Raw genomic sequence first — 16,989 nt, 5'->3', positions numbered from 1 at the left:
CCCGCTCTGGCTGCAGGATGGGCAGCAAAGTCACCAACCCGGCTTGGGAGGCGGTGGCAGCGGAGGTCAGCGTGAATGCCCTGCAGAGGAGGACAGCCACCCAGTGCCACAAAAGAATGATTGATCTCCTATCCGCCAGGTTGAGTCACTCTTCTCGTCACTCAACTCTCTCACTCTCAAGCCCATCACACATCCACAGGGCCCTCGTTCACTGCCAGTGCAAGGGACACCACCATTCATTCTTTCTCACACACTGTCATTGTTCTCATCCCGTCCATGGGACCACTCACCACCTGGCCAGGTATACTTAAAATCCTCTGACCTGGGAGGTGTCCTGATACACTCTCCCCATCTCTATCCATGCAGGACAAACTGGCTCACAACGTGAGAAAGGTCGCAGACAGGTGGAGGGATGCCGGAAGTCAAAGTTCTCATAGAATTTGAAAACAGCCATTCAGCTGGTCAGTGATGACCGGGACGGTCCTGTGCTGACAGTGAGGTCGGCGCTGCTCTACCAAGTGAGGATCCAGCAGTGCAACATCCATCAGACAACCATGCTGTGAGTGATGTGTCCTCTTTCATAAGCCACTGCCATGCACTAATTATCTCCCCTTGCTTTCGCAGGCACATCTGGGAAACAGCCGACAGAGTCCATGACCTAGGGCCTCCAAACAAGCACCAAAGAAACCTCTGTAGATGATCTGAAGGCACCCTCCTTTAAGTCCCATCACAGCGCTTACCCACACCCTCCATCAGCACAGAGACACACACCTCAGTGGGACCTAGCTTTACAGTAGCCTTGATCACAACCTGGTGAACACATTGCACGTTGGTAACACACCAGGCTGTGGCAGGGACTTCCCAGGTCCAGCACTTAGAGGGCTGCTGGGAGGCCAGAACATTGCTGAGTTCGAGTCAGGTGATGAGCTCCACTCCCCTTTGGAGTGCCAGGCTGTAAAGGGCACAGCAGACAACAACAGTACGTGACACCCGCTGCAGACTGTATCACAGGGCTCCACCAGGCTAGTCCAGGCACTGCAACCATATCTTCAGCATCCCGATCATCTGTCCCACCAAATTAAGCTGCTGCATGAGCCTAATTATAACGTCGCTCTGCTGCAGTCTGAGGCCGCCTCACGGATGTCATCAGCCACGGCCTCTGTGGGTAGCCCTTGTTCCTAAGGAACTATCCCTGCAGCCTCTGTGGAACCTGGAAGACAGGGATCTGCAAGTGACCTCAGGATGTCGGCGTCATGCACATTCCCTGGAAACTGTGTGCATACCTGCAGGATGCATTTCTGGTGGTCGCATACCAGCTGCACGTTCAGTGAGTGGAAGCCCTTGCGATTGATGAAGTCCACTGAGTGTGGTGATGGAGACATGAGTACAGTCAATCACACCCTGCACCTGTGAGAATCCCAAGAGCAGGGCGAATCCAATGGCCCTTGCACCCTGACTGTCCCGGTCCCGGGCGAAATGCAGAAAGTTGTGTGCCATGGAGAAGGTGGTATCCGTGACCTCATTGGATGCATTTGTGGGTGGCAGATTGTGAAATCCAACAAAGGTCACCTGTGGAACCTGAAAGGAGCCACTGGCATAGAAATTGAGTGCCTCGGTCACTTTTACAGCCACTGGCAGTGGATGCCCTCCATGTCCCCTTGGTGCCAAGTCCTGTAGTAAGTGGCAGATGTGAGCCACCAGGTCCCTAGATGTGTGCAGTCGTTGACGACACTGGTTCTCAGTCATATGCAGGAATGGTGGGCAGTGTCTATAGACCCTGGGTGTCATTAAGTGTCGACCAGTCATGGCTTGCTGTCACTCCTGGGCAGCTTGTGAGGGAGCCCCTGCTGCCTCTTCTTCATGAGTTGCTGCTCCTGCCTTTGCACAGCCAGGAGCTTCAGTCGCTCTCTCTCCTTAGTCTTCTATGTGCTCTGTAGGCCATCAGGCATACAGCTAGGTCACCCGGATCCATGATCCTGACGTGGTCCTTCTGCAGCATGAAAGAGAGAGAGAGAGAGAGAGAGAGATGTGGTTATCATGGCTGTACTTAGCATCTTTCCTGGGCCTGTGAGTCCTTCCTGGAGAGTGTTGGTCACCCCTTGGATGGCCGGAGATACGTGCGCTGCATGGCTGCCCTGTCAACCTGTGGGGGATACTGGTCCAAACCAGAGATTGCAAGGGATTGTGAGCACCTCCAGCAGTGGTTGCTACAAAGCCAATGTTGGCGAGGAGGTTGTACAATGTGTGCAACACAACTGCTCCACAGTCCCAATAAAGTGGTGGCAGACTCCTAAGTCTGTGTAGGGCAGGGTGATGGGTTAAGATATGGAGCGCTTGGCGGCCCTTTGGTGCCACCACATTGCTTGCATGGGTGGCCAGGCTAGGTTATTATCACTGTGGCTGTGCCTGATCTGTCTCAGTTGCAGAGGCACGGTCAGTTTATACAGGTGGTCATTTCCTCACTGACCCTGCCCCCCGCCCCCCCCACCTCGATTGTCCACAGGCGGGACGCAGCACCAGGGCAGCGCTTGACTCACCCACCCAGCAACACCCCCCCCCCCCCCCCCCCCCCCCCCACCACTCTGACAAGGGTCGCCTCTGGACACTGCCCCTCAGCAGTCGCTCAGTGGACGATCGCAACCTGCCTGCATGTTGTCGTGCAGCAGAGTGCGCCATATTTTCCGTGCACATCACCTGTCACGCCTACTGGCAGCAGGCTCAAGATTCTGCTCTACATGTGGTCACCCCTTCTATTGACCCTGCTGTGTTTATTCTCAGTGATTTAGAAAAATGAACACTGGGAATCAGTGGAAATATTTTTCAACGGAAGCATTATTAGTTGAACAATAGAACCCAGAGGGTTCTGGTACAGGTATTGTCGTCAGCCTGGGAGAATATTACCATCGAGGTCCCATAGGTGTCTGTTTTCGACTTTTTAAATTCAATATCATTTGTAAGTAACCAGGAGCAAGGAATCATAATCGCAGTGGCTTAGTTGCAGATGAGACTAATTCATGAAGATTGATTGCTATGATTAGTCAGCAATTCCATTATCATTGTATCATTGTATCATGCGATTACCAGGATTGTAGAAGGCAGCTTTTTTTTGTCTAGCAATTTTTCTGTTCCAGTGTGATACTGATTATCATGGGGTTGCTCTGTAGAAACTCTATTCCCAAAGAGCTTATCTATTTACCTGTGCTGACAGTTGATAACTGATCACAATTAATATTAATTTCTATCCATGTTCTCTCAGCTTTCTCCAATTCTGCAATTATATCCAACTATTAGCTGCTCTGCCATTCTTACCAGGAGTAGCACTCAATATCCTAATGCGTTTATCCTTAAATTTTCAAAGTTGTTTTTGCTCGAGTCTTTTTCATTCTCTCGTTCTTTGGTTCTGTTCTCCCCCACCCCCACCCCTGCGCTCGGTTTCTCCCCCACCCCCACCCCTGCGCTCGGTTTCTCCCCCACCCCCACCCCTGCGCTCGGTTTCTCCCCCACCCCCACCCCTGCGCTCGGTTTCTCCCCCACCCCTGCGCTCGGTTTCTCCCCCACCCCTGCGCTCGGTTTCTCCCCCACCCCCACCCCCGCCCTCGGTTTTAACCTCCCCCCGGTGCTTGGTTTCTCTTCCCCCCCACCCCCCCACCTTCGTGGCGCGCTCTCGCTTTCTTCTTTCTCTGTAAACATTTCTGGTGTGAGATTGACCATGTGTTGTATTTTGTTTTGTGTGAAGTCCCTTTAAGAGCTAAGCAGACTGCAGAGTAATTTGAAAGAGGGTTCATTTCCTGATTATGACATCATTAGATTCCACAAAATGCCATGAGAATGAACAGCTAAGAAGGTAAATAGAAAGCTAATTGTGAAGGAGTGGAGTCGGTCTGTGTTTTCTGTTTGGCACCTAAGAAGACAGGATTGGTGAAAAGAGAAAAATGAGCAAGGCTGTCCAGATGGAACAGTTTTCGATTTGGCAGTGTTTGAACAGATTCTGTTGTTGAAGCAGGTCACTGAGAATAGAGCAGTGACTGTTACTATGTTATACAGTTGGAAAGTTCAGAACACTGGAGACAGGAAGAACGAGAGATTGGACAATAAGCATTGCAGTGTTGAAATGGTGCAAGAGCCCATCAGACTTCTTAAATTGATCTGAGTGGGGAGCCTCTGGGGATTCTGTGCCACCATGACTATCGTGACCCGAATGAGAGAACATATGTAGATCGCCTTGTCAGGGGGAGGCAGAGGCAGAGGCAGTGGCATAGTGGTATTGTCACTGGCCTAGTATTCCAGAGGCCTCGGTAATGCTCTGGGGACCCAGGTTCACATCCCACCAGATGGTGAAATTTGAATTCAATAAAAATCTGGAGTTAGAAGTCTGATGATGACCATGAAACTACTGTCAATTGTTGTAAAAACCCATCTGGCTCACTAGTGTGATTTTACGGAATGAAATCTTCCATCCTTACCTGGTTTGGTCTACCTATGACTCTCAGCAATGTGGTTGACTCTTAAAATACCTTCTGAACAGGAGCAATTAGGGATGGACAATAAATGCTGGCCTAGCCAGTGACACCCACATCCCGTGAATGAATAAATAAAAAATGCCCTTTAGGGAAGGAAATCTGCTGCCCTTACCTGGTCTGGCCTACATGTGACTCCAGACACAGACCCACACCAAAGGACCTGGAATCTTCCTCCTGAATCATCAGCACTCGTGAAGCAGACTTATGACCATAGTTGAAAATAAAACTGGCAACTTAAATCATCACCTTGGATTATTTATAAGAACATAGCTATAGTAATCCTTTTGTGACATTAAAAATAGATTACTGCCAGTTTTTTTTTTTGCTTGAAATTGCAGTTTCATTATTGAACCTTGATCTTCTGAATTTTTGTCTATTCTGTTGCCAAACAGTATCTTTAGATTCCAATGTATTTTTAAAGTAAAATCACAGCTGTAACAACAATAATGGGCCTGAAATTTCTGGCATGAGGCATCCTGTAGAGTGTGCCTTGAAGGATTCTGGTTTTATGAAGCGTTTCTTTTCCCTTCCCCATTCAGCTCCAATTACTTTTGCTTGGCAGATATTTGGAAGTGTGGATTGATAATTGTGCAGTGAGATCATCTGGGACCTGAATAAATGATGTGACCAATCAACTTTCAGAATAGAGAATGAATTGACAGAGTGGGAAATAGGACGAATTATAGCCAATAAAATGACAGTGGGAAATAGAATGAATTATAGCCAAATTAGATGCGGAAATAAAGAGGGAAAGAAAGATTAGATTGAGAGGGGAAAAAGTAAGTAAATATTAATGGTACAGCCAGGGCATCAACTGATGTCATCAAGTTTACTACTGAGGCACAAAATGGCCCCGAGTTTTCTGTGGAAAGTAACAGGGCATTAAGTGTGCATGGCATTACTTGGGGGGCGGGGGAGGGAGGGAAGTACCTCAACAATTTGTGTGGCAAGGAAGATATAACCTGTGAGTTGTGAATCAGTAAAAATTGATAGATGGTTTGCTCCTTTTCATCGCTGGCCTTGCAAAAACAGGATCTTGCCTCATGAGTTTCAGGAAATTGCTGAATTAAATTTGTCATTGAGAGTTAGCACAGCTATTTCATGCCATAAGAATCCTTTTTAATGGGGTGATTTATGTTCCCAATATCCACTCAACCTTGGAAGTACAGAAAGGGGAATGATTTTAAAAGCAGAATTTTATTACTGCAGGCAGTAAATTGCACCTAGACGGTTTTTAAAATTTGATTTTTTTTTTGTACGTTTCCTTTTTCACTTCTAAAAGAGAGAGGGAGGGAAAGAGCAGCAGCCCTCAGCTTGCTCCCTCTGCTTAAAGCTTTCTTGCAATCCCTCTGCAGTGGCTGGGCAGTCTTGCCTTGAAATACTTCACCCATTGTGTATTTCCAAGGGTTTGAGTGGGTCTGTCTGTGGCAGCCATTGTTTCAATAACCAGCTCTTTGCATTTTAATGTCTCCTCCTTAGACAGTGATTAGTTTTGATTGGTCTCTGAATTATAGGAAATATCTCTCTTTGCACCCCACTGAGGGTGATTTTGTTTGTTTCTCACCTTCACTTTGGAAGGTGGCCTTGCATTTTAAGTAGCTTTTTCTGCCTCTTTTCAATTGCAAAATTGAAAAATAATTATTTTTGTAAATAGAGGTATAGCTTTGTGACAGACTAAAGAAACAATCGGCAGACTCCTGTTGAGGTGTCAGAGGGTCTCGCCTGCCAGCTTAAGAGCCAGTGAGAGGCCCACACTGCCTCTTTTTTTTTGGCTTGTGGTTCAGCGGGCCATCCCAATCGGGCAGTGACGAGGCCGGCAGCAGCCCTTCCCCTGGAATCGATGGCCCGGGGGTGGAAGTCTCGCCTAGCAAGAGCTGCCGGCCAATCAAAGTAGCACCACTGGAGCAGCCATCCGAAAGGAAAGGCACTGGAATCCCATGATCGCAGAGTGACCCATGTCACAGGTAAATTATGTGGAGGGAAGGGGGCGGGCAAGTAGGAAGGGGATTTCGTGGGGTGGTGTTTATGGGGAGAGGTGTGCAGGTGGGTCAGGAATAAGGGCAAGGGGTGGCTCTCAGCAGGTTCCCCCCCCTTCCCAATGTCAGTCCCTCAATAGTACACTCTTGCCAAGGAGGTGATGAGCTGACTGCACATTTTTAGTTGCCATGCACACCACATGGCAACAACCCAGCTGTAACTCTTTCGAGTATAAACCCGTTTCCATCTGTTTCAGATGAAGTTACATTGTTTCATAGTTTGCCATTGTGAAATTTGAACTCTTGATCTTGGGGTTACAAACCCAGTACCATAACCACTTGGCTATTTAGGCCAAGCAACCCAGCTGTAACTCTTTTGAGTACAAACCCGTTTCCATCTGTTTCAGATGAAGTTACATTGTTTCATAGTTTGCCATTGTGAGATTTGAACTCTTGATCTTGGGGTTACAAACCCAGTACCATAACCACTTGGCTATTTAGGCCAAGCCCTTATGAAGTTACATTGTTTCATAGTTTGCCAGTGTGAGATTTGAACTCTTGATCTTGGGGTTACAAACCCAGTACCATAACCACTTGGCTATTTAGGCCAAGCAACCCAGCTGTAACTCTTTCGAGTACAAACCCGTTTCCATCTGTTTTAGATGTTGTTTCATAGTTTGCCATTGTGAGATTTGAACTCTTGATCTTGGGGTTACAAACCCAGTACCATAACCACTTGGCCATTTAGGCCAAGCTAAAATTATGGCCAGTGACCCTGCAATTTCCATCTGTTTCAGATGAAGTTACATTGTTTCATAGTTTGCCATTGTGAGATTTGAACTCTTGATCTTGGGGGTTACAAACCCAGTACCATAACCACTTGGCTATTTAAGCCAAGCTCAAAGCCTACTGCACCTGGTATTCCCAGGCAGTCTCCCATCCAAGTACTAACCAGGCCTGAGTCTGCTTAGCTTCCGAGATCAGACGAGATCGGGCGTTTTTTTTTTTCAGACTAGTATGGCCGTAGGCAAAGCCTACTGCACCTGGTATTGCCAGGCAGTCTCCCATCCAAGTACTAACCAGGCCTGAGTCTGCTTAGCTTCCGAGATCAGACGAGATCGGGCGTTTTCAGACTAGTATGGCCGTAGGCTAAAATGAACTCTTGATACTCTTTTTGAGTAAACCTGTTTCCATCTGTTTCAGATGAAGTTACATTGTTTCATAGTTTGCCATTGTGAGATTTGAACTCTTGATCTGGGGGTTACAAACCCAGTACCATAACCACTTGGCTATTTAGGCCAAGCTCTTTTTAAGGTAAGATTTTAACTCACTCAAACACATTCATTGTTTCATAGTTTGCCATTGTGAGATTTGAACTCTTGATCTTGGGGTTACAAACCCAGTACCATAACCACTTGGCTATTTAGGCCAAGCAACCCAGCTGTAGGTGACCCTAATACCAGCAGTGGTAAAATGAGACCCTTAAGTGGTCATTAATGAGTCACTTAAGGGCCTCAATTGGCGGTGGGTCTGGAAGGTTGGCCATGGGCCTTCCTGCCCAGAATCTAATTCTGGTGGAGGCGAGAAGGGGATAGGGTTCTGGTATGCCACCATCCCACCTAATAAATACCCTTCCCACCTCCGAGGTCACCGCCAGAGAGAGCAAGGGGAAAATGAACAAAGGAGATAAATCTCATCCCACATTACGTGTAAGTGCTGCTGTTGTAAATTGTCTTTACCAAGCATTTACAGGAAACTCCAATTTAATGGCATTGACAGAAATTAGGAATGGGACCTCAGTTGCCGTGGAGCCCCAAGCTATCAATATGGGAGTAAAGTTGCTTAATTTGAAATGTCAAAAGCCTAGCTCACTCTGGGTATGATGATATCTTGCTGGTAACACACTCATTGCTACATAAACATGGGTTGAAATCTGTTATACACTATGTTGAAATTGTTGCTGGGTTTATACATACAACAGCTATGAAAGCGGACAGACTACATTCACTCTCATTTGGAGATCAAGGGTTTGACTTAAATTTATTAGCTTGCCATAAAATATTGTTCCCTATGCAGCAATCTTCAAATAAATTAACAAAAACAGATTCAAGATACAAGTACTGATTTCATAGAAAAATGCAAAAGGAATAATCGGCCCATAGTGCCTGTGCCAACATTTAGTACTGTCCAATTTAGTCCCACTGCCCAGCTTTTTGCACATTAACTTTGCAAACACAATTCTCTTCCATTACATGGCCTTATGAAAATTCCAGTGGAACCTGATTCCATCACTCCTCCAGGTGTTGCATTCCAGATCTTGGCAACCATCTTCGAGTGGGTGGGTGGTGGAAATTCTCATTTTTCTTCTTCTTTTGCCAATTATTTAAAATCTATGACTTCTGCTTTCTTACTTAAATGTCAGGCAAAACAGTTTCTCCCTACTTACTGTTTCAAAACCCCTCATAATTTTGAATACTCTTCACAAATTGGCTGCTCTGTTTCCTACACTGCAACAGCAACTACATTTCAATGAGTACTTCACTGGCTGTAAAGCTCTTAGAGAAGTCCTGCGGTTGTGAAAGGCACTATATAAATGTAAGCCTTTTTTTTTTTTACCTTATTTGCAAAGGCAAGTTTCATACGCTTTCTTAACTGCCTTATCACCTTGCCTTGCCGCATTCACAAATTTGTGCGTATGTACCTTCAGGTCCCCTTGCTCTTCCGACGCCTTCAAAATGTCTGGTGGATTTCTCCTGAAATGAAATCCAGTGCGATGGTGGGCAGTTTCCACAGCGCCCAGCCCACCATTCATAATGTCAGCTTGAAGCCTCATTAATTATGCAGAGGTGCATTTTGTTCCAAATCATGTGGTGGGTCAGGAGCTGATTCGTCTGTCAGCGGGTGCACTTGAAGATCCGGGCACCATATTTAAACACCAGCCCAACACATAATTTCAATTTCTCCAGCCCACCAGAGATGTTTGCAACCTGTAAGGGAAAGGCCAAGAGCCTCAGGACGAAGCCTGCACCCCACTTCACTCACCAGGTCAGAGGGGTGCAGCAACAATGGCACATGCTTTACTGCAGGAAGCATAGCAGCTTCATCTCTCGGGCCTGGGACACCATAGCAGAGCAGGTCACCCGTACCCGAAGTGCCACCCAATGCAGGAAAAGGATGAATGATCTCATCTGCTCTACCAGGGTAAATCATCCTTCAATTCCCTCCAATATCAAACTCCCATCGTGGCATCATGCACTCAAACAGCTACTCACTTCAGGGGTTTCACAGAACCATTAGCAGGGGACACATATCAACACGCATTCTCTCACCAAGACATTCACATCACCACCATCCCATCTATCATGTTGCTCACACTCTATCCTCTGGCCCTTCTGGGGAGGGCTCACCAGACACAAGGGACATGCATCATACCCAACCCCTGCTCCATCCCTTCTCAACACATGCCTTTCTTTTTCCTTCATACAGGCCAAGATGAAGTACAACAGGCACGAGAGAGCGCAGACTGTGGAAGGGATGTCCAACATCCTCTCCCTCCAGTGAGTTTGAGGAGGCTGCAGCCCAGCTGGCTGGTGAGAAAGGGGAGATCGGCCTCTCCAACCAACCCAGTATGGATCGTAGCTCCATCACTTCATCAAATCCTGACATTCACACTGACTCACGTGTAGTCTTGTCTAGCTCATGCTCATAACTAAAACTTTTTTCTATTTTCTAGGCACAAGCACACTGAGGCCCCCAAGCCATTCCAGCACCACCAGTGCGAACCCCCGGACCTCATTTGCAAGGATAAAGCTCTGGAATAACCATCACGGCGCTCACATTCACTCTCCTCCAGCTCAGAGACACACACCTAGGTGGGGCACAGCTGTAGATTAGGTCCAGGCTCGCTTCCTGGGGAATACCTCACAGAAATGTCTCTATGCAGCAGTCAGAGGCAAGGACAGCCCAGGTCTTCGGCACTCAGGGCTGCTGAAGACCAACCACCTGCTCAGTTCGAGTCAGATGATGAGCCTCTGGAAGCGGCCGCCAACTTGATGCTGGGGATACAACAAAAAACATCAGGCAGAGATTCGGCAGTTACTCAGCAGACTAGAGTGAGCGATGGAGGTGTCCGTCCATGTACTGTCTGATATCATGGTTCTGACATGCAAGTACCTCAAGGTCACCCTGAGAAGGATGGTAGCCACAATGGAGACCTTGGTCCAGCAGGTCTTGCCAGATTTGTGCTTGGTCCTGCACTTCATGGCCACACACCCTGCTGGGCACCATCAGGATGTAGGTGACATGGCGATGAGGCATCTTGACCCACCTATTCCAGTTTCCAGAGAGAGTTCACTCTTGGGGCCCCATGGACTAAAGCAAAAATAAAGCCTGGTGATTCATGAGGCAAGTGTGAACGCAGGACTCGTTCTCGCAAGTGGGTGGACATCCCCTGAGTTAAAAGAAGATGGCATTGAGGGCTAGAAGAGTTGTGGCCATATTCCCTCACTTGGCTTTACTCTTCCTGGAACCTGTCAGTGATTAACGCATCACAGGCACGTCGCCCACATCTTCCTTCCTTCATGGCGTGATCACGCTCATACTGACCCTCAGCAACCTCCTGAGGTTCCTGGGCCTCCGGACCTTCATCCTCCGATGAGCTCTCGTCTTCCTCCAGTTCATTGCCTGGCAGGTGTTCGAATCTTTACATTGCCAGATTGTGAAGGGCGCAACACACTGCAATGATGTGGGAAGTGTATTGTAGTGAGCTACCTGAGCAGTCCAAGCATCTTAACCACATCTTCAGAAGCCCTATGGTCTGCTCTATAAGGGAGTGTGTGGACTTGTGAGCAGCGTTGTACCTCTCCTCAGAACGACTGAGGGCGAGACATAAGTGTCATCAGCCAGCATTGCAGTGGGTACCCCTTATCCCCAAGAAGACATTCCTGCAGACATAATGGTCCCTCAAAAATCTCTGAGAGTTACTCAGGATATAGGAGTCATGGCAACACCTTAGGGTACCATGCACCAATATGCAGTATGTGCTTCTGGTGATCACACACCAGTTGTACATTGTTGCAATGATAGCCCTTGTGGTTTATAAACATTAGGGGCCGCTGTAGCCCGCATAGCCATGTGGGTGCAGTCTATTGCACCCTGCACTCTCGGGAAGCCTGAAATAGCTGCGAAGCCAGTGAATCTTGCAGCCTGGCTATCTTTGTCCAGAGCAAACCAGACATAATGATGGGCCATCCTGTAAAAGGCACACGTGCCCTCCTTTATGCATTGAAGTGTTGCGGGCTGAGATGTCGCAAAGGTCCCCTGTTGATCCTTGGAAAGAACCAGACGCCATTAAATTGAGCATTAAGCTCACCTTCAAAGCCACTGGCAGGGGATACCCTCCAATTCCATGTGGCATCAGGTCTTCACGAAGAATGTGGCATATGTGATATACCAAGTTTTGGACAAGGGTAGGCATGCATGGCATTGCCTCTCACTCATTTGTAAATAGGAGACTCTTGGACAATAAACATTAGGTTTGGTGAGTCACTCCTATTGTCTAAGTCTCTTCTCCTGACCCTCCTGTTCATGTTGTGGTTCCACTTGACCATGTCCCCTTCTGCTGGTGCTGCATGCCGAATTGCCCCTCTCTCCACCTCCTTCATTGCATTAGGACCCTGACAATGGCAGCATTGAGCCCTGGATCCGTGTGTGCTTTTGCTTCCTCTCTGAAAGGAAACATTGAAGACATTAATGATTCAAGGGACAAGATAGTGAAGCTCAGAAGATGACACATTTGGAAACTAAGGGTCCATACCTTTTTCCTGACCCACTTGCGTGGTGGCTGATGCTGCCTTGTCCCTGAGATACTAGCACACATTGAGGTGACCAAGATGATGTCGCAGCTATGTAACACTTTGAGCCCTGCGTAGGATGCTAAAGTTTCAGTGAGATGAGTGACCCAACCTCGATCTGTGCTCCAATCTCAGGTCATTAATATGCCATGTAAGTTGCCCTTGGTCAGTGAGTGGATGCCCTTTGTTCTGGTAAACATGACAGGCTTTCATTGATGGAATGTCATATATGATACAGCTGTGTCTCCCTCGCCATTGCCTACATTCCCAAATTCGGCATTCCTGTGTTACTCTTGAGACGCAACGACAGTGATGTTAAGCCACTGTTTTGAGTAGCCCTTTAACAGTGCTAATGAAGCCATTGGCTTTCACTGGCTTTCATCACAAGGAGGTCTTCCTCCTTTCTTCCTAAGCAGACTCTTGCTCACTCTGGCAAGAAGAGGTTAGAGGGTGACCCCAGAAAGGCTCTCCTTGTGTTCGCCCTTCTCCCGGCTGATTTTCTACAGCCTTCCCTCCCCATTGACCCCCATGTGTTTTTCAGCCCAACCCTTCGCCTCACAGCCCGCCCCTGGTTAAAGTGCTAGTCTCTGAAAGTGGAGGCCTACATGAGTACCAAAGCACAGCGGTGTTTCTTGGAACAATGAAAGCAAAGAGAAGCGCAGTCGAACCCTACAACCCCAACAGAGTGGCGTTCATCGCAACAAGACTGGCGCAGTGCTGTGTCAGGTGTGTCCCACTCACCTTGAAGTTACCAGTGAATTGAGGTCTGATTTGTGCACGCCACCCTTTTTCAAAAGGATTTGAGGCCGATGTAATTTCCCGCTGGCGTGATGGAAGATTGGAAGGCAGCTGTTTTAATGAGCATTCATGAATGCAAATGGCATTTGCGCCATTAGGGAGAACCAACCTGCCATGGAAACACAGTCGGGAGGATTGTGACCTGTTTTTACGATGGCGTGTTTTTGATTTTTTTTTTTTGCCTCCTGCTGGATGCTCTGCTACCCCCCCCCCCCCCCGCAAAAACCATGAAACCTGCCACAGGCAGGATGTGAGAAATCCACCCATCATTTTTAGATTATATTGTTCCTCCCTGCTGTTCCTTATAAAGTGTATCAACGCATATTATTTATCTGCATTAGACTGCATAGCCATGTGTCTGCTCATTTCATCAGAGTCTCTGCCCAGCTAATGTTCACTATTTACTATGTTGCAAAGTTTTGTATCAAAAGCAAACTTCAAATTGTTCTATCTATACCAAAATACAGGTTATTTATATATATTTCGAGCAATGGTCCTGATTCCAACTCCCACGGTACCCCACTGTGTGTGGGCAGGATTTCAATTCCTGGGTCAGAACCCCAATGTCATGATGACTTCTGGGTCCTGACCCCACACCAATGTGGAAACATGCATGTGCCACAATGTTGATATATACAGCACTTAGCTGGCCAGGGGTAGATCTTGCTCCCAGTTAGTGGTGGCTGACATGGGAAGAAGGTGGGACCAAGGCAGAAGCAGGCCCAATTTAAAGAGCGAGTGGCAGCCATTGCTGAGGCTGCTGTCATTCCACAAAATGGAAGCACACCATGAGCAGAGGGCAGTGAGTAGGGAGGGCCCTGACATTACAGACAGGTAGTAGGTTCTATAAACTTCCCCAAACATTAATACTTTGAATGCAGATCTAGTAAGTTCTAACAGTATCAAAAGTTTCCATTTCAATGACACCTTTAACATAGAAAAGCCTCCTAAACAAAGGCACGAGGAACAATAAACACTAAGCTGGAGAAAGAATGGTGGCTATAAAAATGACCTGCACTTTAAACGTTAGCCTTCGTTTCTTTTTAGAAAATCTAATAGATTTGTCAGTGTTACCAGGATTTTCTGTTTTCATTTTGGTCTGTATTGAATCCTATCTCTTCAGTGTAACTTGGCAATCTGCTGTTGCTAACAAAGAAGGCCAACAGAGTGTGATCCTTTATCATGAGAGGAATTGAACATAAAAGTAAGGATGTTATGCATAAGTTATATAGGGCTTTGGTGAGACCACATCTCGAATACTGTGTGCAGTTTTGATCTCCTATTTAAGGAAGGATGTAAATGTGTTGGTGGTTCAGAGGAGGTTTACTAGATTGGTACCTGGAATGAGTGGGTTGCCTTATGAGGAAAGGTTATACAGACTGGCCTTGTTTCCACTGGAGTTTAGAAGATTGAGGGGTGACTTGATTGAAGTATATAAGATCCTGAACAGTTTTGACAGGGTGGATGTGAAATGGATGTTCCATCTTGTGGGTGAGTCCAGAACATAGGGGCACTGTTTTAAAATTAGGGTTTGCCCTTTTAGGACAGAGGGGAGGAGAATTTTTTTGAGGGTTGTCCAACTTTGGAATTCTCTGCCTCAGAAGGTGGTGGGGGCAGGGTCATTGAATATTTTTAAGGCGAAGATAAATTCTTGTTAGGCAAGGGAATTGAGGGTTATTGGGGTAGATGGAAATGTGGAATTCGAGATGCACAACCGATCAGCCATGATATTATTGAACAGCAGAGCAGGCTCGAGGGGCCGAATGGCCTACTTCTGCTCCTGTTTCGTATGTTGATATGTAATTCTACATTATTTCTGCTGCCAACACTGACTGCCAGCTCACAGTCTTCTTACTTCAATGCTGCCTTTTGCCATTGCAGATCGCTTCCCTCTATATCACCATCTCCTTCTCCATGTCATGGTTCTGACAGCACATCATACCTAACCCACGAAAAGAAAATCCAAATCTGTCCCATGAATGAGCTGATGTCAAGCTTGTTATTGGCCTTAAGTAACTATTTAAGAAGCTCATGGCGGTGGTGGGGATGTGTGGTTCCTCTTCGGGCTCCCGTCGGCACATTCTGAAATCTGGGAGTGCCAGTCTCGCATCAGGAAACCGGCATGTCAGCCTGGGGAATGGGTTTAAGTCACTGCCTGCCACCAAACCTGCCTTTTCCAACAATCCAACATCCCACCCAAAATTTCTGTCCAGTCAGAAAAATGTGTTCACCATTACACTCTACCTCCTGTCTGTTTTATGAACTCAAGTTACCTCTGTCCATTTAGCACTTGCTTCTATTTTTAGAATAAATTTGTTATGTGGTACTTTATCCTGGCTTTTGAAATTCCCTAAATGCAGCTTCTACTGTACTACTTTCACCAATGCTCTTTACTAACCTATTTGAATTTTCGATGAAGTAGCAGTCAGACAGGATTTGCCTTCAACAAATCTATGTTTGCAGTCCCTTATTAATCCACACTGCTTGAGAATTTATTTTTGTGCTTGGCCAAAGGTCTGTAATAGTTTTCCCACCAGTGACATTAGACTGATCTGGTTTATTCCTCTCTCTTGTATTGGGATGTAACATGTGCAATCCTCCTGTCCTCTGGTCTTAGTCCAAAATTCAAGGAGGATTCTGAGTTGTCAGCGCTTCTGGTATCTCCAGTGGCTCCCTTAGCAGCTTAGGATGCAATCCATTTGGACCAAATGACTTCACAATTTTAAGTGATGCCAACCTATTTGGCTTCTCATTTCTACCTGCTTTCATCCTATCCAAAATATCTATTCCCTACCTTCACGCCTGCACCCTACCTCCCCAACCTCTGATGCAATCATTTTCACCTTAATGTTTTCACTCTATCAAAAGCTGCCTTTATATTACTACTGCTGTATTGGCACAAAGTGATGTTGATCCATGACAGCAACAACTTGCATTTGTTTGGCATGTTTAATGTCGCAAGACATTCCAAGGTGCTTCACAGAAGCACTATCAAACAAAATTTGACACTGAGTCACATGAGGTATTAGGGCAGATGACCAACAAAAGAGGTAGGTGTTATGGATCGCTTTGAAGGAAAGAGAGATGCAGAGTTACAGGGAGGGAATTCCAGCGCTTTGTTTCTTGACAGCTGAAGGCTCAACCGCCAATGGTGATTGAAATGGTGGGTGTTCATTGTTAATTAAAATATAATTACAGTCTAAATCTAAAATTAGACTGAGACTTTGGGGGATGGGGGTACCTTCACTGCAAAGTCAGGCTAAGCCATAACTCTGGATTTGCATCATAATAAACCTAGCTTCAACACTTTGATGTATTCATGTATTCAAGACTGCTTGAGGTGAGGTTCTCTAGACATGAACAGAGCTTCAACTAGGGTGTGGAATGAGCTTGGTTTCAATATAGAACTTTACTAAAATACAAACCTTAGCAGTGGCAAAGTGCTCTGTTTCTTGGGTAGTTAAATATCATATAGGGTTCTGCATTTATACTTATAATTGTGGTGGGTATGATACAATTCAAATTACATTTTGTTGACATTCCCATCAGCTCCTGACAATGTTAAACACTTCAGTATTGTGGTGCAGTCTTGGGATCTACCAGATGATTGTGTAAATCACAGTCAACAATACCCCTGGTTTAGGGAAGTTCCACCAGTGTTCTTACACCTGAGAGCTTTGTCAATCTGTCTGTCTGTGTGAGAGATAAGCACGAAAAGAAGTTTCTGAGCTGCTGTCTATTAATTATGTATAACCATTGATCACATACTTTAGCTTGCAAGATATTGGATGTGCTTGGCACCTTTGCAATAGTACCCCAGCAAGAATATTTGGAGAAAAGAAA

At 46.4% G+C, this 16,989-nt stretch overlaps 1 protein-coding gene, 1 non-coding gene and 1 pseudogene across 2 annotated transcripts in view; 1 reads left to right on the top strand and 2 right to left on the bottom strand.

Annotated features, from left to right (window-relative positions):
• The window catches only part of LOC121287134 (XK-related protein 7-like), a 195,919-nt gene that overhangs the window by 74,025 nt on the left and 104,905 nt on the right, over positions 1–16,989 (top strand). The window lies entirely within an intron of this gene.
• Positions 7,400–7,525, bottom strand: LOC121287670 (annotated as a pseudogene).
• Positions 7,528–7,646, bottom strand: LOC121287668. Its single transcript, XR_005945208.1, has one exon. It is a non-coding gene; the product is annotated as a 5S ribosomal RNA (ribosomal RNA).

This window comes from Carcharodon carcharias, chromosome 14 (assembly GCF_017639515.1).
Source record: "Carcharodon carcharias isolate sCarCar2 chromosome 14, sCarCar2.pri, whole genome shotgun sequence".
Classification (NCBI taxonomy): Eukaryota; Metazoa; Chordata; class Chondrichthyes; order Lamniformes; family Lamnidae; genus Carcharodon; species Carcharodon carcharias.
Note: the sequence above shows the minus strand (reverse complement) of the source record. Positions and strands in the feature narration are given on the sequence as shown.